The sequence below is a fragment of the Leucoraja erinacea genome, chromosome 4 (genome assembly GCF_028641065.1).
Source record: "Leucoraja erinacea ecotype New England chromosome 4, Leri_hhj_1, whole genome shotgun sequence".
Lineage (NCBI taxonomy): Eukaryota > Metazoa > Chordata > Chondrichthyes > Rajiformes > Rajidae > Leucoraja > Leucoraja erinaceus.
Genome location: NC_073380.1, coordinates 13,102,333 through 13,128,780, shown reverse-complemented (window position 1 = coordinate 13,128,780; position 26,448 = coordinate 13,102,333). Strand labels below are relative to the sequence as shown.

General features: G+C 43.6%; 1 protein-coding gene across 3 annotated transcripts in view; it reads right to left on the bottom strand.

Annotated features, from left to right (window-relative positions):
* plekhf2 (pleckstrin homology domain containing, family F (with FYVE domain) member 2) overlaps positions 1-25,985 on the bottom strand; it is a 32,985-nt gene extending 7,000 nt beyond the window's left edge. Inside the window, exons 1-2 of one of the 3 annotated variants that reach the window (XR_008723281.1) lie at positions 25,841-25,985; positions 21,060-21,111 (exon numbers count right to left, since the gene is read on the bottom strand). The gene's annotated coding sequence lies outside the window, so the exon portion shown is untranslated. Of the gene's footprint in view, positions 1-21,059; positions 21,112-25,531; positions 25,550-25,840 lie in introns of those variants that run through there. The other 2 variants (XM_055633705.1, XM_055633706.1) reach the window with 2 other exon arrangements.
* Between the last annotated feature and the right edge of the window lie 463 nt (positions 25,986-26,448).

Here is a 26,448-nt window from a genome sequence, read left to right as displayed (position 1 = left end):
AAGGAGGTCCTTCTGCAGTTGTACAGGGCCCCGGTGAGACCACACCTGGAGTACTGTGTGCAGTTTTGGTCTCCAAATTTGAGGAAGGACATTCTTGCTATTGAGGGAGTGCAGCGTAGATGCACAAGGTTAATTGGCAGGACTGTCATATGTTAATAGGATCGAGTGGCTGGGCTTGTGTACTCTGGAATTTAGAAGGATGAGAGGAGACCTTATTGAAACATATAAGTTTATTATGGGATTTTAGACGCTAGATGCAGGAAACATGTTCCTGATGTTGTGGGAGTCCAGAAGCAGGGGCTACAGTTTAAGAATAAGGCCATTATTCCATAGGCCATTTAGAACAGAGATGAGGAAAAACTTTCACCCTGAGAGTTGTGAATCTGTGGAATTCTCTGCCTCAGAAGGCAGTGGAGGCCAATTCTCTGGATGCTTTCAAGAGTTAGATTGACCTCTTAAAGATAGCAGAGTCAGGGAATATGGTCAGAAGGCAGGAATGGGGTACTGATTGTGGATGACCAGCCATGATCACGTTAAATGCTGGTGCTGGCTCGAAGGGCCTATTGTTTATTGTTCTATCCAAGAGAGGTCTCAGTTTAACATCCCAAAGAAAAGAGATCTGTATCTAGATTTTTGTGCTCTAGACCCTACAGTCGAGACTAATAATTGATCTTAACAGTGGATGAAACCATTATTCAGCAAGGCAGTACAATGGAACAGGTTTGACGCCTCGTTTTTAGGCCATCTTTCAGTGAGTGTGCGTGCAGTATGCACCCTTGGTCTCTGTGACCAGATAGGTTTTCTCCCACATCCCAAAAATGTGCTTGTAGGGAACTGGCCATTGCAAACTGCCCTATGGTGCAGTGAAGGGGGAAGTGAAAGGAGAGTTGATCGGCATGCGAGAGGTAACAAGTTGCAAGGCTACCGGGTAACAAAAATAGAGGTGAAAGTGGGACTGGTGCGAATGCACCCTGGTAAAGATCCATTGGACTGAATGGTTTCCTGCATCAAAATACAATACAAACCATACAAATACAAATTGCCTTTATTCAAACAGAGAAAACATGCCATAATTAAGGGATTCTATTCAATTTACAGGTGAAGAAACCAGGCAGGAATAAAAAAAAAGTTATACCACTAAGAATGCAAATCAATTATGCAGATTTCACAAGTGCCTCTGGTCAGTACATAGCTAGGAATATTATGTTTGTGCAGTCTTGAAATGCTCAACTAGAAACAATAATGGAACCCGTACCTTAACTGCTTTAAAAAGGGAATGAAAAAGTTGTACATGGGGGGGGATAGACAGCTGCTAGTAAGTTGGCATGATGTACTGGACCAGATGTCATCCTGCAAGTTGCAAAAAGTCTTGAAAATGCAGTATAACTGTGCAGTTGAGAGGAATTGATGTTAATCTAACAAAACCTGTTAGCAAGCAGGAGCACAACAAATTTTGGACATGGCATTAAAAGAATTACAGGAGATACAAAATCATTAATTTCCACTGTACAACTAGAGGATAACATTGGGAGTTTTTCTTTAAAATCGACAGCATTTAGTATTTAAACTAGCAGAATGTTTAGCACATGCTGTTCTTGAGATAATTAAATAATTTAACCCCAAGGGATGCTGCTACAACAGGGGCCTCCAAACCTTTCAGCATGAGGGCCACACTATATATTTGGCACATTTTTGCAGGCCATACAAACACACTCACTCCCACCCATCCACACACACACACCCACTGTCGCCACTGTCTCCCCAGGGCCATCGACGGTAACCTGTCAGCAGGTGCACAAAAACCCTTAATGATAGCCTGTGGCAAACTGATGTGTAAGTTCCCGCGCTACCACAGAACCCGCTAAATAGCCTACAGCACGGAACGTCTTAAGAGCTTGCTGCGGGCCGGATAATATCTCGTGGCGGGCCGGATGTGGCCCGCAGGCTATGGCTTGGAGACCCCTGTGCTACAGGATTCCTACGCACAGGAGTGGTATTTTTCATTGGCAGCTCAATTGATCAATAGTAGCAGAGCTGCACGAAATACATTCTCCATCAGCCACGATATCTAGGTTAAAAATACTCTGGATAATGCTATTCCAGCTAGATGAAGGGATTTCTGTGAAGTCTTGACCCAAAATGTTGCCTATCCATGTCCTCCCCAGATGCTGCATGACAAGCTAAATTAGGCCAGTGTTCTACGCAAGATCTAGCAGCCCCAGTTCCATGCACCCACACTTTTCTGGATAACTTGCAGGTTGTGTAGATTTAACCTTAATTGCAATTAATTTTCACCAACATTCTTCGTCAAAGCCAAGTCCAAAAAGATGAGCACTAGGAATCATGCAGTTATAACCCACAAAAGCTCCCAAAGTCAAATATGTTTCAAAAAGTTATTCATCTATATTACTAAATCTCTTATCTTGACCGCTTTTGGCCTACTGTGCTGCGATTTCCGACAGAACGCCGCCACCTACGGCCATCATTTTTGGCCACCTCGCCCAGAGCCCCCCGCCGCCTTACCGGTGCGGAGGATTTTTCCCATCAATGACAAATCAGAGAGATATTAATGTTTTTTAAAAATTCACCATTCTCTCTGCTGCCCCTGCTGGAAGGAGGGGGAGGGACTATAAAACCAGGAAGTGGTGTACCTCACTCACTCTGCAAGATGGATGAAGCCAAGGATCACGTCTCTCTGAGCTCTGAATAACACTGAACAAATGTCTACACAACTGTGAGTACCCTTAATGTGGTTTGAAAATGAAAATATGTTTTTTTTTAAGTAAAAAGGCACTGCCTGAAAATGGTTGTTTGGATGCTTTGGCTTGAAGTTGAAAGGCACTACTTACTGCAAATGGTGGCTTGGGTGCTTTGCTTGAAGTTGAAAGGCACTACTTACTGCAAATGGTGGCGGGTGATTTGGCTTGAAGTTCTTACTGACTTTGGCTTGAAGTTGAAATGCACTATTTACTGCAAATGCACTTACTTCCTGTTTGCACTGTATATTGATTTTAGATAAAACGCTACTTACGGCTGTGATTTTTGGCCATCTTACACGGTCCCCCCTCCGCTGAGCAGGTGCAGAGAATTCTTCCCATCAATGAAAAATAAGTGTTATTAGTGTTTAAAAATGTTGAGAATCTCTCCCGTCAATCACTCCCTGAAAGCCACACCTTTTCTGGTGGGAGGGGGGAGGGGTTATAAAATCCAGAAGTGTGGGTGTGGCTCAGTCTCTGCATGATGGGGGAGGGAGAGGTTATGACTGTCTGAGATGTGAATCAACTGAACACATTGAATATCTACTGAACTGTGAGTTTGGTGTTTTGTGTGGGTTTTATGGTGGTGTCACCCTGCATGGATCCAGCTTGGAGTGGTATGAAACTGCACTTGAATTCAGTGGCCTTGCACCCTGCTTGAAGTGGTTGGAAACTGCACTTGAATTTGGTGGCCTTGAACCCTGCTTGAAATGGTAGGAACATGGATTTGAATTTGGTGGACTTGCACCCTGCTTGAAATGGTAGGAACATGGATTTGAATTTGGTGGACTTGCACCCTGCTTGAAATGGAATTTCAAGGAATAGTCATGAGTCAACTGCCAGCCACCAGCCATGAGTGAGCTGCCAGTAGATGAGGCTTGAGGGACTGAGCTGCCACCCCAAGAACCCATACCAGCACTCCAGAAAGCCACCCCACTGGCCACCAATATTGGAATTGGTGGAGAGGTGGAATATTGCGTCGGGGGACCAGCCCTCCCGTGTGAACATGGGACCCAACGGGTCCCACTTAATCTAGTTTTCCATATATTCACGTGCAACTTTCATTTGTCTTCGTATATCTGCAAATTGCTTTGCTATATATTTTACATTTGGTAAAATTACTTTTAAAAAAAAAAAAAAAAAAAAGAAACAGTGCTGCACCATGACCAGCAGTCCGTGTACATTTTTAAATTTCAGAAATTGTTTCGGCAAAAGTCTGGTCCATCTTATTAACCTCCCCTGATTCGAAAGGATCTATAGGAGGTCTGCCTCAAAGAGGCAGCCAGCATCATAAAGGACCTACACCACACTGGCCATGCTCTCATTTCTCTCCTGCCATCTATAGCATTCTAAAAACCGTGACCACCAGATTCAAGTACAAACTTCTTCGTCGGGCTATACAGCCCCAACTAAACTATGAACTACAAACTGTCTTTGTTGCGTTAAGGACAAGCTTTTTTTGTACTAAGATTCGGGTTTTGTTGACTTTTTTCTGTTTATTACGTTATCTATGAACTGTGTTTACAGGCCTGTTATACTGCTGCGAGTAAGAATATCATGATTCCACTTTCAGTACATATGACAGTTAAATACTCTTGACATTAGGACCCACCAATGTACATTTCTAAGTAACCAAGAGTACCATTATACGCAAAAAGGGGAGATATGTTTGCCTGGATTTTTATGGTCCGTAAAGGTGTTTGTTATGTCATCACCTGCCTGCAATATTTTTCATGGTTTTCGATACAGTGACTTGCTGTTATCTGATCCAAAGCAGCAAACCTGACAGGAAATTTGTGGTTTGCACCAGCAAAGTGCAGCTCTTCAACAGCCCTAAATCAAAACAGCCCTGTGCAAACTTTGAATACAAATAAACCACATAAAAATCCAGTTAGTAAAAGGGAAATTAAAAAAAGAAAACATATAATTTATTTAATCGCAGATACTAATTAAATTGAGGAAACGGATTTTGCACACAAAATGTAATTTTCAGTAGCAAATAAACGGCTACATAATTACAATTTATCATAACCTTAATAAAGATATGTACTTTAAAGCAAAAACTCTACCAGAAAAGGGATCCATCTGTGGCTTAGTATAGATTCAAAGAAAAGCTGATAATATTGCAAAAGATTGCGGTAGACTAGAGGATTAACATTTTAGAATGCAAAGAGCATAGGTTTAAGATGAAAAATGTAATAGGAATCTGAGAGGTAACTTTTTCCACACAAAGGGTGGTGGGAGTATGGGACGAGCTGCCAGAGGAGGTAGTCGAGGCTGGGACTACCCTGACATTTAAGAAAACATTTAGACAGGTACATGTATAGGACAGGTTTGGACCAAACGCAGGCAGGTGGGACTAAAGTATCTGGGATATGTTGGTCAGTGTGGGCAAGTTGGGCCGGAGGGCCCGTTTCCACGTGATATGACACAATGACTCTCAGGATGCTTAAAAATATTGAGAAGTGGATTCCAAGGAACATTAGAAAATAGACAGGCAGGGTGGCAGAGTAACAGAGTTACAGTCAGCACTGCGACCTCAGGGCAGAGTTTGCATGTTCACCACAAGACCACATGGGCTTCTGTGGGTGGGAGCTTCACACAAGACACGGTAGATACATTGGAGCTATGCTCCTGGTAGAGCCACACATGGCGGTATGGTTGAGGGGGAGGTCCCCGACAAAGAGCAATCCAACCAAGACCTCAACGGTGGAACAGACGGAGGACGATGGCTGACTTTAGTGGAGCGTCACATGGCTGGGAAAGCGGATGAAGGCTGCAGCAGAAAAAGGTCTCTGGTCGTCTTGGACTCCATGCCATTGGATCCTGACCCAGATCTGTCAAGGACCGTCTGGTGGCTGTCTGTGCACCAGTCTCCACACATTAAACAAAGTCTCACACAGGCGTCCTCCCAAAAGAGGACAGTCATACTAGTTTTGAGTGACCGCCGATGATGACTGCCAGACGGTAGAGTAGTTATCTTGCTATAACTATGCAGTGCTTTGTTGAAACCATGTCTGGAGTACAGTTTGTCTCCTTTTTAAGGATATATTTGTATTGAAAACTGTGCAGACTTTCACTTGATTGATACTCAGAATTAAGACATTGTCTTATGTGGAAAAACAGAATAATTTGGGCCAAGTATTCCTTGACATAATCTTACTCAAACACAAGATTGAGTTGTTGACATGGTAGATACAGCGAGGAAGCTTCCTCAGATAAAGAATCTAGAATCAGGGGAAAACTTTTTGGCGTAACAGACCATCAATTTATGATCAAGTTTGAGGATTTCACAAGTTCACAAGTTATAGGAGTAGAATTAGGTAATTTGGCCCATCGAGTCTACTCCGCCATTCAAACATGGCTGATTTCTGCCAACTAATCCCAATTTTCTCCCTTCTCCCCATAACCCTTGACACCTGTTTTAATCAAGAATTTGTTTATCTCTGGCTTAAAAATATCCACTGACTTGGCTTCCACACCCCTCTGTGGCAATGTTCCTTATTAACTACTCTCTGAAGAAAGAAGTTACACCTCACCTCCTTTCCAAGAGAGTGCCCTTTAATTTTGAGGTTATAGACAATAGACAATAGGTGCAAGAGTAGGCCATTCGGCCCTTCGAGCCAGCACCACCATTCAATGTGATCATGGCTGATCATCCACAATCAGTACCCCGTTCTTGCCTTCTCCCCATATCCCCCGACTCCGCTATCTTTAAGAGCCCTATCAAGTTCTCTCTTGAAAGTATCCAGAGAACCGGTCTTCTGACGCAGAGAATTCCACAGACTCACAATTCTGTGTGAAAAAGTGTTTCCTCATCTCTGTTCTAAATGCCTTATCCCTTATTAGGAGTAAAGAGGTTCTTCTGCAGTTGTATAGGGCTCTGGTGAGACCACATCTGGAGTATTGTGTCCAGTTTTGGTCTCCGAATTTGAGGAAGGACATCCTTGTGATTGAGGCAGTGCAGCGAGGGTTCACGTGATTGATCCCTGGGATGGCGGGACTGTCATATGAGGAAAGATTGAAAAGACTAAGCTTGTATTCACTGGAGTTTAGAAGGATGAGAGGGAGATCTTATAGAAACATATAAAATTATAAAAGGACTGAACAAGCTAGATGTTAACAGGAAAAATGTTCCCAATGTTGGGCGAATCCGGAACCAGGGGCCAGTCTTAGAATAAAGGGGAAGCCATTTAAGATTGAGGTGAGAAAAAACGTTTTCACCCAGAGAGTTGTGAATTTGTGGAATTCCCTGCCACAGAGGGCAGTGGAGGCCGTCATTGGATGGATTTAAGAGGGAGTTAGATAGAGCTCTAGGGGCTAGTGGAATCAAGGGATATGGGGAGAAGGCAGGCACGGGTTATTGATTGGGGATGATCAGCCATGATCACGACGAATGGCGGTGTTGGCTTGAATGGTCTCCTCCTGCACCTATTTTCTATGTTTCTATTATTCATAAACTGTGGCCCTTTTTTCTAAACTCCCCCAACATCAGGAACATGTTTCCTGCCTCCAGCGTGTCCAAACCCTTAATAATGTTATAGATCTCAATAAGATCCACTCTCATCCTAAATTTCAGAGTATACAAGCCCAGCCGCTCCATTCTCTCAGCATATGACAGTCCAGCCATCCTGGGAATTAACCTTGCGAGCCTACGCTGCACTCCCTCAATAGCAAGAACGTCCTTCCTCAAATTAGGGGACCAAAACTGCACACAATACTCCAGGTGTGGTCTCACTAGGGCCCTGTACAACTGCAAAAGGACCTCTTTGCTCCTATACTCAACTCCTCTTGTTATGAAGGACAACATGCCATTCGCTTTCTTCATTGCCTGCTGTATCTGCATGCATACTTTCATTGACAGATGAACAAGGACCCCCAGATCCCGTTGTACTTCCCCTTTTCCCAACTTGACACCATTTAGATAATAATCTGCCTTCCTGTTTTTGCTCCCAATGTGGATAACCTCACATTTATCCACATTAAATTGCATCTGCCATGCATCTGCGCACTCACCCAACCTGTCCAAATCACCCTGCATTTGCATAGTATCCTCCTCGCAGTCCACACTGCCATCCAGCTTTGTGTCATCTGCAAATTTGCTAACGGGTTTGTCTCTATCTACCTCAAACCCTGGAATTTCACGGCTTTCAATTAAGCAGCAGCCGGGGACTTGCCATTCAGCAAAATTAACTTTACAATGGCATAAATGTCCTTAATTTGTTCACAAGATGTGGTAAAGTCACCACTTATTGTCCTTGAACTGAGTGATTTCTGAGTCAACAGCAAGTTATGAGTCAAATCTTAATCAAACAAGGATGGACGATTTTGCTTCCTAAAAGGAGATTGGTGAAAAACAGAGAATGTCATGACACCTGGTAGTTTCATTCATTACAGGTTTAATAAACTCCATATCTTCTATGTAGAGTCAGCACCAAGGTCTATCACCAGTAATTTAGGTTCCCCTATACTTTGCTGACAGGATATTTGGTGTTGATCCCAACCGTGTTTCTGCCCCTGGCTTCACGTTGCTGTACGATTTACAAGTAACAATATTTAATCTCAATATTATTTTGACAAAATATCAACACTTCAGACTTAGCAAATTCATACCAGTTACCTATTGCAATATCTTCACTAATGAGAAAAACAAATCCTGAATAAACTAAGAAAAGCCAGAATTTAATCATGCAAAAAATATAAAGAGAAGGAGCCAAATAAACAATTTATTTGCAACACTCGTGGCCTTATGCCATTGTAAAGCACTTTACAAATGTTTAAATTGCAGTTATTGGTGTAATATTGAAGTGGCAGCTCAATTGCACACATTTTCTGGTTATTGACAGATTTTTGTCATTAATTTTACTTCAGTGATAAATATTGGGAATCAAAAGAATTTCTTATGACTTCAAAATGCTGTCGAGTGGCACAATGATGCAGCTGCTGCCTCACAGCACCAGAGACCCGTGTCCGATCCTGACCTTGGGTGTTGTCTGTGTAAAGTTCGCATGTTTTTGATGTGACCACAGGTTTCCTCTGGGTTCTCCGGCTTCCTGCCACATCCCAAAGACGTGCAGTTTTATAGGCTAACTGGCCACTAAATTGCCCCATGCGTGTACGGAGTGGATGAAAAAGTGAGTTAAGATAGAAGCAGTAAGAACAGGTGATCGACAGTCGGCATAGACTCGGTAGGCCAAAAGGCATGTTTTCATGCTGTATCTCTAAACTGCCATTAAAAGACAGACAAGGCCTTAATTTAATGCTTTATTGGAAACAACACTAGTAATAGTACAATAATATTTCCACAGCATAGAAGCATCTGCACAATTTCCTAAAGTTGAGCCACTCCCTACTATTTTTTACAAAGAAAGGATTCCATCATCGAGCCATGGCTAACATGATTTACCTAACTTTGGTTGCAAAAATACAGTAAATACAAGTCTTAACAAGTTCACATTACATGCAGCATCATGAAAAATTAAATCATTTCTCAGATTCCACAGAGCTCTGCTGGAGATCCTTTCAACCCTTAAGGTTTCACAACCCTTTTTACTCATGGACATTTTTCGTCATGTTAGAAAAACGCCCCGACCTACTTGATGCCACGAGCACCTACAACTAGCATCACGGACTGCTACGACCGTGCTGCAAGTACGAGTCAAGGGCAAACTCGGCAGAGGTCGTGAATTAGGTCGTGAAAGTGGGACAGGCCTTTTAGCATCAACATACTGATGTATTGATAAGAATGTTTGTTTCCTACAAGTCATTTAAAGCATGCCGATTTCAGAGCTCATCCCAACCTAACTTTTGTTTTTAAAAAGCGACCAGCATTGCTTCTTCAGAGGAAGTGCAGCAATAAGGCATCAATGCTGCGATATTAAGGGGCTGGAAATATAGTGACTACACAGGTGTACTCAAAACACACGGGTAGAAAGTATTATAACATTATTCACGTTCCGGGTGCAGAATTAGGCTATTAGGCGCATCACGTCAACTCCATCGTTCAAACATGGCTGATCCATCTTTCCCTCTCAACCCCATTCTCTTGCCTTCTCTCCATAACCCCGACACCCTCATCAATTAAGAATCTGTCACTCAAAGAACATCCGCCCCGTCTCCCTCTGTGCGGCCGCACTGTCACGCGCTGTGGCCATATCCCTCCAAACCGACATATTTCAAAGATGTGCAGCTTCGTAGGTTAATTGGCTCCAGTAAATTGTCCCTGGGATAGAAATAGTGTATGGATAATTGTTGCTTGGCACGGACTTGGGTCAAAGGGCCTGTTTCCATGCTGTACTCTAAACCAAACCAAGCTGCTTGTTGCAAAACGTTCCAAACTTTCCTGCAATTAAACAATGAGGAAATGGACGATTTGCTCTCTTTAATCCTATCCATTCTATGCTTTAACCAACCTTTAATCTTTACCTCCAAAAACACGTCCTCAAATTTTACATTAATCTCATTGGGCATCTCACTGAAGCAGGTTCACCATTATCCTTTAGTTACAACCTCAAAAAAAACTAACAAGTGTCCCTTTCATTATTGCATGTCAATTGTGCCCAGTCCTACTTCAGGTCCACAACAGATTTTCCAGAAACTGGTGCTCTGGCACCTCCTTTAAACCAGATACAATTACAAAAGCACATTTGAACTCCCCCTCAGAAGACCCCCCGAAAATGTGGCGCCTAGTCCGGATGAGGCGCTCAATGTCATTGTGACTTCTCTGCCGATCGGCGGGTTGAATTTCCTCCAGCACTGGGTACTCGAGCCCACTGGAGCCTGCAGATCCTTTCCCATAGCCTATTTCCACTGTTGACTTTGCGAGCCAGAATCTCGCACCCCACCCCCCCCCCCCCCCCCCCCCCCCCCCCCCCCCCCCCCCCCCCCCCCCCCCCCTCTACCACCTGTGTGGCCCAGCAAAATAGATAATAGGGCAAGGCTCTGGAACCAAGGGTGCCGGAAAATCGGTGGGGGACCATTGTCTGAAACGTCTGTTGCCTCTACCAAGAGTTTCAGGCACTTTCCCTACATCTGTTAAGCTAACTGATACGCAGGTTCCCATTTCACACTGTCATTTTTAAGTTGGGATTTCATTTAATGCTTTCCAATCCATGAGAACCATTCAAGAATCAGCAATCAATATTTCTACTCACTTATCTAAAAGTTGTTGGGGATTTAATTTTTCATCAATGGCAGTTTTTTGAGGTCATCATTCGCTCTAGACCTGCAAGTCTCCAATACTTCCAGATTTTCAACATCTTTTTCCAAGAATAAAAACCAAAATATTGAATTTCTCTGGCATTTCCTTAATCCCCAACATAATTTCTCCCGTTCCAGTCTGTAAGGAATCTACAATGTTTTCCATGTATCTGTAGAAGCTCCTAAAGTCTGTTTTTATCCTCCTTGCTGGCGTTCTCATGTACGTGACATTATTTTTTATGAATGCCTTGGCTGTCCTTAGTTGAATTGTTAAATTTTCCCAAATCCTCAGCCCTAACTATTTTCTAATAACAAGACTTTTAAAAAAAAATTTTAATTCAATGTTATCTTTATTTTATTTCCCCCAACCTTGGCTGGGGCACTTTGCCAGCCGATATTTTCATTACATTTGTCTTAAAAAAACATTACCTATACACCAAGTGTTTAAAGCATTAGCCAATGTGTTTATTGGTACACTTTCTTATGCAATTTCCCAATCCTTCTCATTGCTTAATTAATCTATAATTGTCCATTCACCCAGAGATTTTCTACACAGTATTTCTTCCACATGAGAATTCTATAGAAGTGCAAGTCTTCTCCAGACCTGACTTGATTTGGCTTTCAGGGAAATAAGGAAGGAAAAATAGGTTCAGGTGGTCAGTTGAAGATCTTTCATATCATATTTCCCCACAAATTCATCCAACACACTAAAGAACTGCAGATGCTGGAAAAATCGAAGGTAGACAAAAACGCTGGAGTAACTCAGCGGGCGAGGCAGCATCTCTGGAGAGAAGGAATGGGCAACGTTTCGGGTCGAGACCCTTCTTCAGACTGATGAAATCAAACTGTGCCGCAAGATTTTCCACAGCACAAAACAAAATGTTACTTCATAAGTAGAGTGGTTGTTAATGAGAGCTGTAAATTATAATGCTATCTATAACGTCAAGTAGAATAGACCCATACTGATGGAATTTAGAAGAATGAGACAAGATCCCTTGGAAACTAAATGCTTGAAAGGTCAGAGTTCTTAACATTAAGCTGTTTCTCCAGTGGAAATTGATAACAGGAGGCCTGTGACTAGTGCCTCAGGGTTCGGTGCTGAGTCCGTTATTCTTTGTCATCTACATCAATGATTTGGATGAGAACATACAGGGCAAGATTAGCAAGTTTGCTGATGACACAAAAGTGAGTGGTTTTGCAGATAGTGAAGATGGTTGTGAAAGATTGCAGCAGGATCTGGATCGATTGGCCAGGTGGGCTGAGGAATGGTTGACGCAATTTAATACAGAGAAGTGAGGTGTTGCATTTTGGGACGTCCAACAACGCCAGGACCTACACAGTAAATGGTAGGCCTCTGGGGATTGTTGTAGAGCAGAGGGGTCTAGGAGTGCAAGTACATGGTTCCTTGAAGGTCAAGTCGCAGGTAGATAAAGCGGTCAAAAAGGCTTTTGGCATTTTGGTCTTCATCATGCAGAGTATTGAGTATAGAAGTTGGGAGGTCATGTTGCAGTTGTACATGACGTTGGTTAGACTGCATATAGAATATTGTGTTCAGTTCTGGGCACCATATTATAGGAAAGATATTGTCAAGCTTGAAAGGGTTCAGAAAAGATTTACGAGGATGTTGCCAGGACTAGAGAGTGTGAGCTATAGGGAGAGGTTGAGTAGGCTGGGTCTCTATTCCTTGGAGCAGAGGAGGATGAGGGATGATCTTATAGAGGTGTATAAAATCATGAGAGGAATAGATTGGGTAGATGCATAGAGTCTCTTGTCCAGAGTAGGGGAATCAAGGACATAGGTTCAAGGTGAAGGGGAAACGATTTAATAGGAATCAGAGGGGTAACTTTTTCACACAAAGGGGGGTGTATAGAACAAGCTGCCAGAGGAGGTAGTTGAGGTTGGGACTATCCCATTTAAGAAACAGTTAGGAAGTACATGGATAGGACAAGTTTGGAGGGATATGGACCAAGTGCAGGCAAGTTTCCACACTGTTTCACTCTATGACTCTATCAAGATTTCCTTGGTTTGTGAATATTTAGAACACTCTAGATATGTGGATAATAGCTGGTAAGGTCAGATTTTTTTTTAAATAAAAATTGAATTTGAGCTACAAACAGAATGACACCAACACAAACAATGTCCCATGCATTTTGTAGGCAATTTTTCAAACTATTCTATGCACCCTTTATTATTTTAAGAATAGTAAAGTATTCGAGCTAATCAGTTATTTTTCAAAGAGCAGGATCCATCAATGTCATGCAAAATGTATATGTATAATGTATATAGAAAATACCACATTAGTTTGCTTTTAAAATTCTACGGCCAGTTAGCCTTAAAATAATCTCAAGCAGAGCATGTACATTGGTTTAATAGAACTAGATTTCTCATACAGGATACTGCATTAATGCTCATTCTCAAGATCCATTTTAACTCAATTTTATTTTAACCAATATGATCTTTGACTATAGAGGATTGTGGTTTAAAAAAAAGCACACAAAAGTACTGAGTGGGGAAAGGAAGTAATGCTGACTCAATTACTTATTATGAATTGAAATTGGCCCTACAAAGCTTTGCATTTCAAAATGGACATTGCAATTTACCTGTAAAATACTGCAAATTTTAAAGAATTTCTCAATTTCTTACGATATCGGGGGCCATTCAGACTTCTAGTCTCTGCTGACTTTCAGAGCATTCCCATGAACTATTCTCCCACTTACTTTCCAGTAACCTACTCTCTCTCACATGCCCATCGACTCCTTTCCCACCAACCTTTCCTCCCCATCATGTTCTCTTGTGACTCACTTGTTCCCGATGTTGGGGAATCCAGAACCATGGGCCACAGGTTCAGAATAAGGGGTAAGCCATTTAGAACAGAGATGAGGAAACTTTTTCTCCCAGAGAGTTGTGAGTGTGTGGAATTCTCTGCCTCAGAGGGCGGTGGAGGCCGGTTCTCTGGATTTCAAGAGAGAGTTAGATAGACCTCTTAAAGATAGCGAAGTCAAGGGATATAGGGAGAAGGCAGGAACCGGGTACTGATTGTGGATAATCAGCCATGATCACATTGAATGGCGGTTCTGGCTCGAAGGGCCAAATGGCCTACTCCTGCACCTATTGTCTATTACACTACCAGCCAGAAAGTGGGAGGAAACCAAAGCACACAGGAGAATGCACAGTCACAGGAAAGGCGTCCAAACTCCACACAAAGAACACCCAAGATCAGAATCACACCCAGCTCACCAGAGCTGTGCAGCAGCACAAACAATTTCTGCACTACAGCAACTCTATTAAAATCAATCTTAAAATGCAGAGGGAAACCTAATCGAAAATTTCATTAAAACTCGTCAGAATGGATCAGTGCAAGTCATATTACCTTGTAGGTGGCAAAACATTTATCTCCGGAACATTTTAAGTAATAGTTTGCGGCAGTTTCTGGATTAAAATGAGTTTCTTAATCGGCCTTAGTAAAGAAAAACTTGAATCAAAAACACCTTCCTTTGTTGCCATATTGCGTTCACATTGCTATCACCAGGGAACACAGATTGGCAGTCAAATTTTCCTTCATTGGAAGTTTCATACTACAAAGTGCTATGACAGTCCCGAGGTCACAAACATGCTACATAAATGAAACCCCAGTTCATGGCAAAGTACTTACAGTGCCCTCCATAATGTTTGGGACAAAGACCCATCATGTAATTATTTGCCTCTGTACTCCACAATTTGAGATTTGTAATAGAAATAGTCACATGTAGTTAAAGTGCACGGTCAGATTTTAATTAAGGCCATTTTTACACATTTTGGTTTTACCATGTAGAAATTACAGCTGTGTTTATACATAGTTTCCCCCCTCCCATTTCAGGGCACCATAATGTTTGGGACACATGGCTTCACAGATGTTTGTAATTGCTCAGGTGTGTTTAAATGCCATCTTAATGCAGGTTTAAGAGAGCTCTCAACACCTAGTCTTTCCTCCAGTCTTTCCATCACCTTTGGAAACTTTTATTGCTGTTTATCAACATGAGGACCAAAGTTGTGCCAATGAAAGTCAAAAAAGCCATTATGAGACTGAGAAACAAGAAAAACCGTTAGAGACATTAGCTAAACTTTAAGCTTACCTCGGGCAGATGGGGCTAGTCAGCCTTGGAAGGCAATTTAAAACCTCCACTGCCTTGTGGCCATATCCAGTCATGGGAAAGGCTCCTGGAGTAAACCTCAAGAAAATCCGGATTCATAGCCCCCAAGACAGTTTGTCGTCGTCTACAACCTCGCTCTGGCAGCTCCTGCGACTGCGCTGGTGCCAAACTGTAACGGTCCTGCTGTTCCTTTGGATCGATCAGCAACGTAGAGAGGGGGGACGTACTGCATGGGCAACAGCCTGTCCTCCATATGACATCGCCCAGGCTTGCATCCGACCATACATCACGTGCAAACTAGGATGCATCACCCATGGTCAATCATGACCGAGGGGGGGGCCTACTAAGGCTTACCAAAATCAACTATTTGGAACATCATTAAGAAGAAAGAGCACTGGTGAGCTTACTAATCGCAAAGGGACTGGTAGGCCAAGGAAGACCTCCACAGCTGCTGACAGAAACATTTTCTCTATAATAAAGAAAAATCCCCAAACACCTGTCCGACAGATCTGAACCACTCTTCAGAAGTCAGGTGTGGATTTGTTAATGACCACTGTCCATGGAAAACTTCATGAACAGAAATACAAAGGCTACACTGCAAGATGCAAACACTTGTTAGCCGCAAAAATAGGATGGTCAGGTTGTAGTTTGCCAAGAAGTAAAAAGAAAAACCAAAGTTCTGGAAAAAAGGTCTTATGAACAGATGAGACAAAGATTAACATACCAGAGTGATGGCAAGAGCAAAATATGGAGAGAAAACTGCCCAAGATCCATAGCATACTACCTCATCTGTGGAACACAGTGGCGGGTGTGTTATGGCCTGGGCATGTATGGTTGCTGAATGTACTGAATGAACTATGTATAAACACTGCTGTAATTTCTACATGGTGAAACCAAAATGTATAAAAATGGCATTTATTAAAATCTGACAACGTGCACTTTAACCACATGTGATTTTTGCTATTACAAATCTCAAATTGTGGAGTACAGAGGGAAATAAATAAATGATCGGTCTTTGTCCCAAATATTATAGAGGGCACTGTAATAGATGAGGGAGACCTTTTTTTTAAATTTATAAACGCATCCCTTATATAATTTTAAGACATTTCTGACACAATTTGATGTGAATAAGTGAACCTACAAGTTGGATAGTAGAGACAAACTGTTTGAAATAGACTCTTTGGTACACCAAGCCCGCACAAGCCATCAAACACCCATTCACTAATCCCACTTTATTCTCCCCACAGTACCATAAATTGCCCCTCCCCAGCACATAATTGAGTGTAATTGAGTAGAATTAGCCCATTCAGCCCGTCATTCAATCATGGCTGATCTATCTCTCCTTCCTAACCCCATTCTCCTGCCTCCCCCCCCCCCATAACCTCTGACACCCGTACTAATCAAGAATCTGTCTATCTCTGCCTTAAATATATCCACTGCCGCCACAGCCTTCTGTGGCAAAGAATTCCAGATTCGCCACCCTCTGACTGAAGAAATTCCTCCTCATCTTCTTAAAAGAACGTCCTTGGATTCTGAGGCTATCACCTCTAGCCATAGTCTCTCCCACTCATGGAAACATCCTCTCCACATTCACTCTATCCAGGCCATTCACTATTCTGTACATTTCAATGAGATCACCCCTCATTCTTCTAAACTCCAGCAAATACAGGCCCAGTGCCGACAAACGCTCATCATAGTGGCAATTAACCGAACAATTCTCACACCATTGAGCTATTGGAGGAAACATGCCGGCTGGGGGGGGAGGGGGTGAATGAAAAACGAACAACCACAAAGAGAGTAATGGAGGTCAGGATTGAATCCCATCACTGGAGCTGGTCATTATTCAACCTTTTACACATTTTTTTTGGATCGAGACCTTTCTTTTAAATGTTCTGTTTTATAAATGAGTCAGTGTAATGTTAATTCACAGCTGCCCAGCACATAACTGACTTTTATAGCGTATATGCAGAATAATTATGCCCAAGAACCAACTGTAAATTTGAAAAAGTTTCACAATAACTTAGTTGCAAATATCACAATGTTTTTCACTGTATTTTCATTCACGTGACAATAATAAACCAGTATCAATAAAATACTGAGGAAAGCACAAAATGCAGGAGGAACTCAGTAGTTCAGACAGCATCTGGTGAGGGAATAGACAGGCAATGTTTCTGGTTGATATTTCTTCAATCTGAAGAAGGGTCCCATCCCAAAACTTCACCAGTCCATTACTTCACCAGATGCTGCTCGACACACTGAGTTCCTCAGGCATTGTGTTCTGCTCAAGATTCCAGAGTCTACAGTCTCATTTATATCCGATAAAATACTGCTCAATTAAATGTAATTACCATTTTTTAAGATAAGGAAAAAATTACCAAATCTAACTTTAGGATTTCACTCCAAATCTTATTTGGCACGTGCTCCAAAACACTAAAAATATGGACACCGTACATATGGGCAATTACTACATAATACTAATGTACCCATCTGATATACTGTTAATCTTGTGCCACTGAAATAACACTGCAGAGAAGTGAAAAACAAAAAGATGAAAATTCCCAACCTTTGAAATAGAGATTTGCCCATCAACCCAGACCACTTGCCCATTTTTCCATGATCATTCACCTAAATTAACAATGCATTGGGAGTGGGGTTTCAACTGGGCACTGTTTCAAGATCACTGTTGGCCTTGACGTAATACCAGCAAGATTCCCCATTGTTATCATCTACAAAAGAAATGGCACCATTAACTAGAAGCCATGCAGACAAGATAGCCAGAAAAGTAGTGCAGAAGTTTGATAAGGTCTGACAAATACCTTATCTTCCTTCAAAACCTCTCCACAATTTCAAGGTTCAATTCCAAGAATCATATCAGAAGTGAAATTGAAAACCAAATGAAATATAAAATGTCATTTTTTTATAACATAACAGAGCAGTTCACTTGATTAGAGACACACGAAACAAACCACTGGAATAACAAAATCAAAGAGAATGAAGGGAGGGGGACTGAACTGAAAATAAATTGTCAGTGTTTCAGGATGAGATCCTGCAGCGGGACTGAGGGGGAAGAGAGCAGGTATAAACAGGAGAGGGGGATGGGTGAGAGGGTAGAAGGTAAAATATGTGATGGATAATAGATGGATGGAGCCAGGGGAGGCATCAGGTTGGGAGATACAGACTGGCAATAGGTGGAAATTTACAAGGAAAGAGGGAAGATGGAACCAACGTGGGGAGGGGATGAACTGATAAGGGACAAAGTCTACGTGTTCCAGTCTGATCAGTAAGAAATGTGATAATGGATCTATTATGGGAGAGATAAAAGGCATATCGAGCTAGATGGTGGAGATCTAGTGGGTAAGATGTGTTGGATGTAGGTGAATTCAACCAGAAGGCGATGAAAATGTATGAAGGGGCTGTATGGGCAAAAACAAAGGTCAAGGTGGATTGGAAGATAATAATGGTTAACTTAAATTGTAAAATTCAATTTTGACACCATAGGGATGTAAACTACCCAGGAAGAATAGGAACAATTATTCCTCTGGTTTGTGCCCCCACCTGTAAATATCCAGCACTTGCCAGGTCTTGTCCAACCCCTTTTCTTAGCTCTCCCCCCCCACCAGAATGTCAGAAGAGGGTCCAGCCCCAAAATGTCGCCTGTCCATATCTTCCAGAGATGTGTGGGAATGTAGATGATGATGTGGAGAGATAAAGAACAATTAATAAAAGATATGCAAAAAAAATAAAGATGAAAAAGGAAACAGGCCATTGTAAGCTATTTGTTGGGTGAAAATAAGAAGCTGATGTAACTTGGGTGGGGGAGGGATAGAGAGAGGGAATGCCGGGGCTACCTGAAGTGAGAGGAATCAATATTCATACCACTGGGCGGTAAGCTGCCCAAGCAAAATATAAGATGCTGTTCCACCAATTTGCTTTTAGGCTCATTCTGACAATGGAGGAGACATTGGACAGAAATGGGAAGTGGAATTAAAGTGTTTGACAACCAGGATATCAGGTAGGTCCAGGCACGCTGAGCGAAGGTGTCCCAAGAAACTATGGCCTAGTCTATGTTTGGACTCACCGATGCATAAGAGTCCACATCTAGAACAACGGATACAGTAGATGAGGTTGGGGCTGTCTAACTCACCGAGTTACTCCAGCACTGTGCCTTTATCAAGTGTTTTACAAAACAGCCGATGAAGCAGAGTCAGTTTGTGAGCCCAAAGTTTACTCTCGGGCATCAGAATATATAAAGTTTAAAGAGGCAAGAGATGAGGTTGGAGGCAGTGCAGATGAATTCTTGCCTGGAAGGGCCATTCGGTTCCATGGATGGTGATGAGGAAGGAGGTGTAGGAAAAGGTGTTGCACCTCCTGCAGTTGTAGGGAAATGTGCTAGGGGGTCAAGGAGGAGTGGGTGGATAAGAAACAACAGACCAATGTCTCAGAGAAAGTGGTCCCTGCAGAAGACGTGGCCAGTGGCGCGATCCCATTGCAGCTGACAGGAATGACAAAAGATGGTGCACTGGGCACAAAGGCAACAGGGTGAAAGTCAAGGTCTTGGGGAACATTATCTCTATACCCTGCAGTTCACCTGATGGGAAACCTGGTCATTTGATTCAACTTCTAAAATTGACAACGTATTGGGTGCAATAGGCATGTTATATAACATGCACTGCAGCAATTCAATAAGGCACCATTTCCACACAATAACAACAATATCATGGGATAGTCACTGCTTCCCATCCCAATACATTATTCCAGTCCTCTCAGTCACGTTACTTCAGCAAATGGCAACACAATTCTGGCGTTACAGCACCAGGGACCCAGGTTTAATCCTAACTATGGGTGCTGTGTACGGAGTTTGTACGTTCTCTCCGTGACTTGCATGGATTTTCTCCGAGATCTTTGGTTTCCTCCAAATCTCCAAAGACATAAAGTGTTAGAATGTACTATAATCTTGCCCTATACATACAGGTCTGTCAATAAATTGGCTTGGTACAAATGTAAATCAAGAGTGTTTTATTGTCATATGTCGCAGATAGAACAATGAAATTCTTACTTGCTGCAGCAGTGGGAAAATGTTTGACAGAATATGTGGAACATAGTATCCATTTTGGTGGCAAAAAACAGCAGATATTATCTAAACAAGGGGGAGATGATAGACCTGGGTGTCATGGTACACCAGTCATTGAAGGTACGCATGCAGGTGCAGCAGGCAGTAACGAGCGCGAAGGGTATGTTAGCTTTCATTGCAAACACACACACAGAGAGGTTCACACATATCTATATACATGGATACACACAGTTTTATATCCAAATTGAGGAAGGACACACTCTAGAGGGGGAAAAACCAAACAATAGTAGTGTCTTATAAGAAAAAATAGAAATACTCTCTAGAATTTAGAAGATTCAGAGGGGATCTTATTTGATTCTTAAGGGGTTGTGTGCAGGAAGATAGTTCCCGATGTTAGGGAAGTCCAGGTGGGGAAGGTAGAAATCCTGTAAAACCGAGATGACCATAGCGTTACGCAGTTTTCAGGAACTCTCTGCACCTTCTGAGGTCCCGATGGCATAAAGAGGGAGAGATGTGGTGTGGCCAGGGGTGGTGTGGGTCTCTGATGATGCCTGGCTGCCTTTGAGGCAGCGCTCCTGCACCTAATTTCTATGTTTCTAATAATAATAAAAATAAAAATAGTCTATAGTAGTTCAGAGGTTATTTGATGTTGTGTTTAATAGCCCGATGGCTGTGGGGAAGTAGCTGTTCCTGAACCATAGCGTTACAGTTTTCAGGCTCCTGCACCTTCTTCCTGATGGCAAAATGAGTGTGTGGCCAGGATGGTGTGGGTCTCTGATGATGCTGGCTGCCTTTGAGGCAGCGACTCCGATATATCCCTTTGATGGTGGGGAGGTCAGTGCTGGTGATGGACTGGGCAGTGTTCACAACCTTTTGCAGGTTTTTCCGCTCTTGGATGTTCAAGATGCCGAACCAGGCCATGATGCAAGCAGTCAATGTGCTCTGCACTGTACACCTGTAGAGGTTCAAGGGAATCCTCTTTGACATACCAAATCTCCTTAACCTTCTCAGGAAGTAGAGGTATTGATATGCTTAATTTATAACTGCATCAGTGTGCTGGGTCCAGGAAAGATCTTCAGAAATATGCACACCCAGGAATTTGAAGTTTTTTTACCCTCTCCACCATCGTCCCGTTGATATAAACAGGATTGTGGGGCCTCATCCTTCCTCTTACAAAGTCCACAATCAGTTCATTGGTTTTACTGATATTGAGAGCCAGGTTGTTGTGCTGGCACCATTTGATCAATCAGTCGATCTCACTTCTATACTCCGACTATCACTAGTTGTCCCTAGTGTGTGTGTATATGGGGTGTTAGTATTGCCTGTCGGTGTAGATTCGGGAGGGGAGGGGGGGCTTGGGCAAATAGCCTGTTCCCACATTGTATCTATGTAAACTAAACAAATAAGTAGGGTGGTAAAGGTTTATTAGGGCTCGAAATTCACGGTTGCCCGGGTGCCAATGAGCACTCAAACTGCCGCCGGGCAACCTAAACGGCGAGTCATTTTGCCCAGCTTGGCAACTTGGTTTATACCGAAGATAGACACACAAAAACTGGAGTAACTCCGCGGGTCCGGCAGCATCTCTGGAGAAAAAGAACGTGACGTTTTGTATCGGCGACGGTTGTGGGAAAGATGCTAAGTGTGGCGTGACGGAGGGTCGGAGCTAAAGATGGGCAGCAGCGGCGACGGCTCCATCTCCTCCTCCCGCACTCCGCCCCGCCCGGCCTGTTAGCGGCAGCTGCTGCCACTCCACCAGCGGCGCTTTCAAAACAGACCCTTGGAGGAGGCAGATGTCGGTCAGAGGCAGAAGTAGAGTAGGGGTAGGGGGGAGGGGGGTGATTGGAGGAGGGAGACAAACGAAAACACTCTCGGCAGACCTGCACCGCAGCCAGGATCGATCCCGGTCTCCGGCGCTGCAATCGCTGGACCATCCCCGTCCCCACCCGAGAGCCTCCATACGCCCGGGGATGGCCAGAGGTGTCGGGAGGCAGACGGGCACGGCGCCCCCAGACGGGGCTGTAGGCGAGACAGGCAGCTGAGCTGCATTTAGCGCTGGATTGAGCTGAAATTACCGTTCACAGAAGCCTCGCGCGTGTGTGTGAGTGTCCGTGGTCCACTCTATATTTTGGTTGCAATTTCTGTGCCTGACATGTGTTGTACGAGGAGCGCTGGCCTTCCTTCCCACCTCCTCTGCCCCTTCCTCTCTCTCTCTCACACCCCCCTCCACTCCCCTTATACTGAGAGCCCTCCTCTTCATCCCGCACTGATCCCCATTCCTGTCTCTATTCAGTCCTCACTGACATCCCCTGTGCCCCCCCCCCCCCCATCATCTATTTATCCTGCACTGACCTCCCTAGCCACCTCGCATCGATTCTCCTGCCACTCCACATCAATCCTACACTGGTCCCCCAATTCATCCTGTACTGACCCCCTTCCCATCCATCCTGCACTGCTCACCCCTTCATCCTGCACTGCTCCCCCCATCCATCCTGCACAGATCCCCCCCCCCCCCCCATTCAACCCCACTGACATCCCCCGCGCTCTCCCCTCATAATTTTACCTACTCCAGCCAACACTCACTAATTCCCCTGCCTCAATCCATCCAATCCACACCGATTCATTTTGTTGTGGATAAATTATGTGGGAAGCGAGTGTGTTTCTGTACCAATAGCAATAACGACCCATGCTATGGCCATGTCATGATAATGTTCGGTCCTTCACAGAAAACATGCTTGTAGTGTGCATGGTTAAGCATATATGTTATCAAGGTCCAGGATTTATTGACACAGGTTGATCATACGCTGAATAATCCAACCACATTTTTGTTTGGAAGTGGAAATAAATAATAAAAATTGCATTAATTGCAATGTGTAAAAAGAGTTGAGATACCGTATTATAATTTTACTGCATGTCATTGTGGTATATATCATGTCTTGATTGGTGAATATGTTAGTTTGTGACTTTATTTGAAGCAGAAATAATATGTGAATGCATAATTCCGACTGGTAACTGCGCACTTCGTCCGAGCACGCGTCATGCGAGCCATCTTAAATGACCACCTAAAATGTCATTTGGCAACCTAAAAAGCTGCCAAGGTTGCCCGGCTGGCAACAAGGAAAAAAAGTTAAGCGAGAGCCCTGTTTATGGCATGATTGTCATCACAGGTTTAGTATAAAAGACAGGATGTCATGTTGCAGCCTTACAAAACTTTGGTTAGACATATTTGCATATTTTGTGCAGTTCTGTTCGTCCATTACAGTAAAGTAGTGGAGACTTGAGGGTGCAAGAGACGTTCACCAGGTTGTTGCTTGGAGTAAAGATATTAGCTATTGGAAGTTTTCTCTGGGGCATCAGAGACCGAGGGAGCGACCCGATAAAAATATATAAAATTTAAGAGAGGCATGGACAGGGCAGATAGTCTTTTCCCCATGAAGCCAATTTCAAATAATAGGGAGCATGGCTTTAACATAAAAGGGGAAACTTTAAACACATGTGGGAGGTTTTTCTTTAAAATAGAAAGTGGTAGAGCTGAGAATACACTGCTTGGGGAACTCGTGGAAGCAAGTATGACAGTAACATTTAAGAGGCATTTGGACAGACGTGAACAGACAGAATTAAAAAATATAGACCAAGTGTAGGAGGATGTGCAGTTTAAATTGGCATAATTGTGGCATAAACATCCTGGATCAAGGACCTGCTTTTGTGCTGTTTTATGCGCTACTTATCTATATGATCTGCAAAGCTTTAACCAAGTTGACTAAGTCAGCGATATGATCTTTACCGTACATGCGAGATAAAGAACATATTCTATCTTTCAGCTAAGCAACAAATGTATTATTATCAACAGCAACTTCAGCAACCTTGTAAAGAACTTTCAAATTTAAGTAACCAAATTTTGCCTTATTACAAGAACTTAATTCGAAACATTGCTCATTAAAGCACGAAGGAAAATCAGCAGCTAAAAAATGGTGGAACAGGCTTATGGGTCAAACAGCTTACACACATTTTAGTATTAATTTAAAACTGGTTCGTAAAAGTTTAAATGTTCACATCAACATAATAATTCTGGAAACAACCAAAAAATGCCACAAAATAAATGTAATACATCATACAATACCAACTAACCACAAGCCAGAGTAATAATTATTTGACCACCACGATCATTTTTAATGGGAACAGATCATTCAAATATCTGAAGAAGGGTTTTGGGCCGAAACGTTGCCTATTTCCTTCGCTCCATAGATGCTGCTGCACCCGCTGAGTTTCTCCAGCATTTTTGTGTACATTCAAATACCTAAGCTTGTCCGAAGGTCAATCAATAACTGACTTCCAATTATCTGCATTGATTGAGATCTCCTGGTAGGATACATGACAGAGTTTTATCCATCTTTGTCTTAACCACTTCAACTCAAAATGCCCAACTTTTGCATCAGGTGCTTAACAGAGTCTGATCCTGGTATCACAAGATCAGCCCCAAACCCTCACCTAGCATATATTTAATTCAGGTTTAAAGCAGAAGGGAGTGTAAGCATAATAATCTTGCTTGTTTGGCTGATACACGCAGTCTTTTTCCGGATTTCATATAAACATTTAAAAAAGTGTCAGGCAACCCAGTTTAATCACCCTGGATACAACTGACGGCCGTCTGTTTATACATAACACATGCAAGCAATTCTAGTGTGTGACAACCTGCACGAAGAATCGCACCGTCAAAGCTCACATTACCAGTCCTGCCAGAAAGTACACACCCAGAAACGAAGATGATTTTTTTTTTAAGTGAACGCATGTGATCTCAGTATTTTTTCTTACAAAACTGGGAGCGGCTTAAAAACATTTTGTCAAAATATAACGTTTATTCCGAACACCAGACTCGAAGCGCCTTGTCTCCGTTTATTTACGATCGTGTTGATCGCAATAATAAAACTAGAAGATGAAAAGTTTTCAGTGATCTGAGCACAGGGTTAGGGACAAGGAGAGGGTGGGTCGGGGAGCCTCACAGGCGCATGGGACTAGACCAGCCACCCCACCCTCTCCCAAACCATCCCGTCCCTTCCCATCTCAACCCAACCCACCCGTCAGATGCTGGATCACCCCCCACCCGCGGGACCCCGGGACCTGGAGACAGTGTGGAGACGGTTCGGCTCAGCCCAACTTGTCCAAGGCTCACGGTTCCAGTGTCACCTTTCACCGCGCAAACTAGGGCGCAACTTCCCACCGCATCTACGACGGAGCAACTCGCAACCGCGGTTTGGCGCAACTCCGCACCAAACTACTCAACTACTACTTGCACTCATGGCACAAAACTGCGGCGCAACTCCGCACCGCACAATCTTCGCCGAACTTAGCCCCCACCACACGGCGCAAGTTGAACTTACTCTCTCTCAGCCTCACAAACGGCGTCGTTAGCCCTTCACCCGCCTACAAAAAGTAATCTCGCCGTCATTTCCATCACACAAACAATATTCCCGCTCCACACACACACACACAAACTACGGCGCAACTCCGCGCAAACTACGGCGAAAACTCGCAGCGCACAAACTCCGCCGTTACTCCCACACCGCGCAAAGTGAAACTGCGGCGTCAAGTCGATGCCCGCCCGCCCGCCCGGCCTGAGGTAAAAAAAGTCACCACAAACCACCGCAACTTCCAGCGACATCTCCCGCTCCCGCTCCCCCCGCGCTTACCATTGACCTCGCCGGGCGTTAACCGGGCTGGAGGTGAGGGTTGAGGCTGGGCCGCTGTCCGCCGCTCCAGTACTCTTCACTTCGCTCTCGCCTTCACCCCCCAGCGGGCGGGAGGGGGGTCACAAGATGGCGGTGGCGGTGGCGGCGGCGGCGGGACGGGCAACGCGGGCGTCGCCACGCACAGCTCCCGGTCGGCTCACGTCATTACGTCACCGGGAGAGGAGGGAATTTCTCCCCCCCCCTCCCGCGTCACGTGGGAAGGGCAAGCCTCACTTGCCATCACGTGACGGGGAGGGAGGCCTGGCTGGGAGGAGGGCAACCCCCCCCTCCCCCCCCCACACACACATCACGTGAGATGGCCATTGACTGTCAATATTCCTTCCAATATTTAATATGTAAAATAATATGTGTGTGTTTATGATTGTGTTTATAGTTTGTTTGGTTGTTTGTTTGTTTGTCTTTTTGCACAAAGTCCGCGAGCATTGCCACTTTTCATTTCATTGCACATCTCGTATGTGTATGTGACGAATAAACTTGACTTGACTTGACTTGATGAAGGCTGCAAACCAAGAGAGTCAAAAGTGTTTTATTGTCTCATGTCCCAGGTG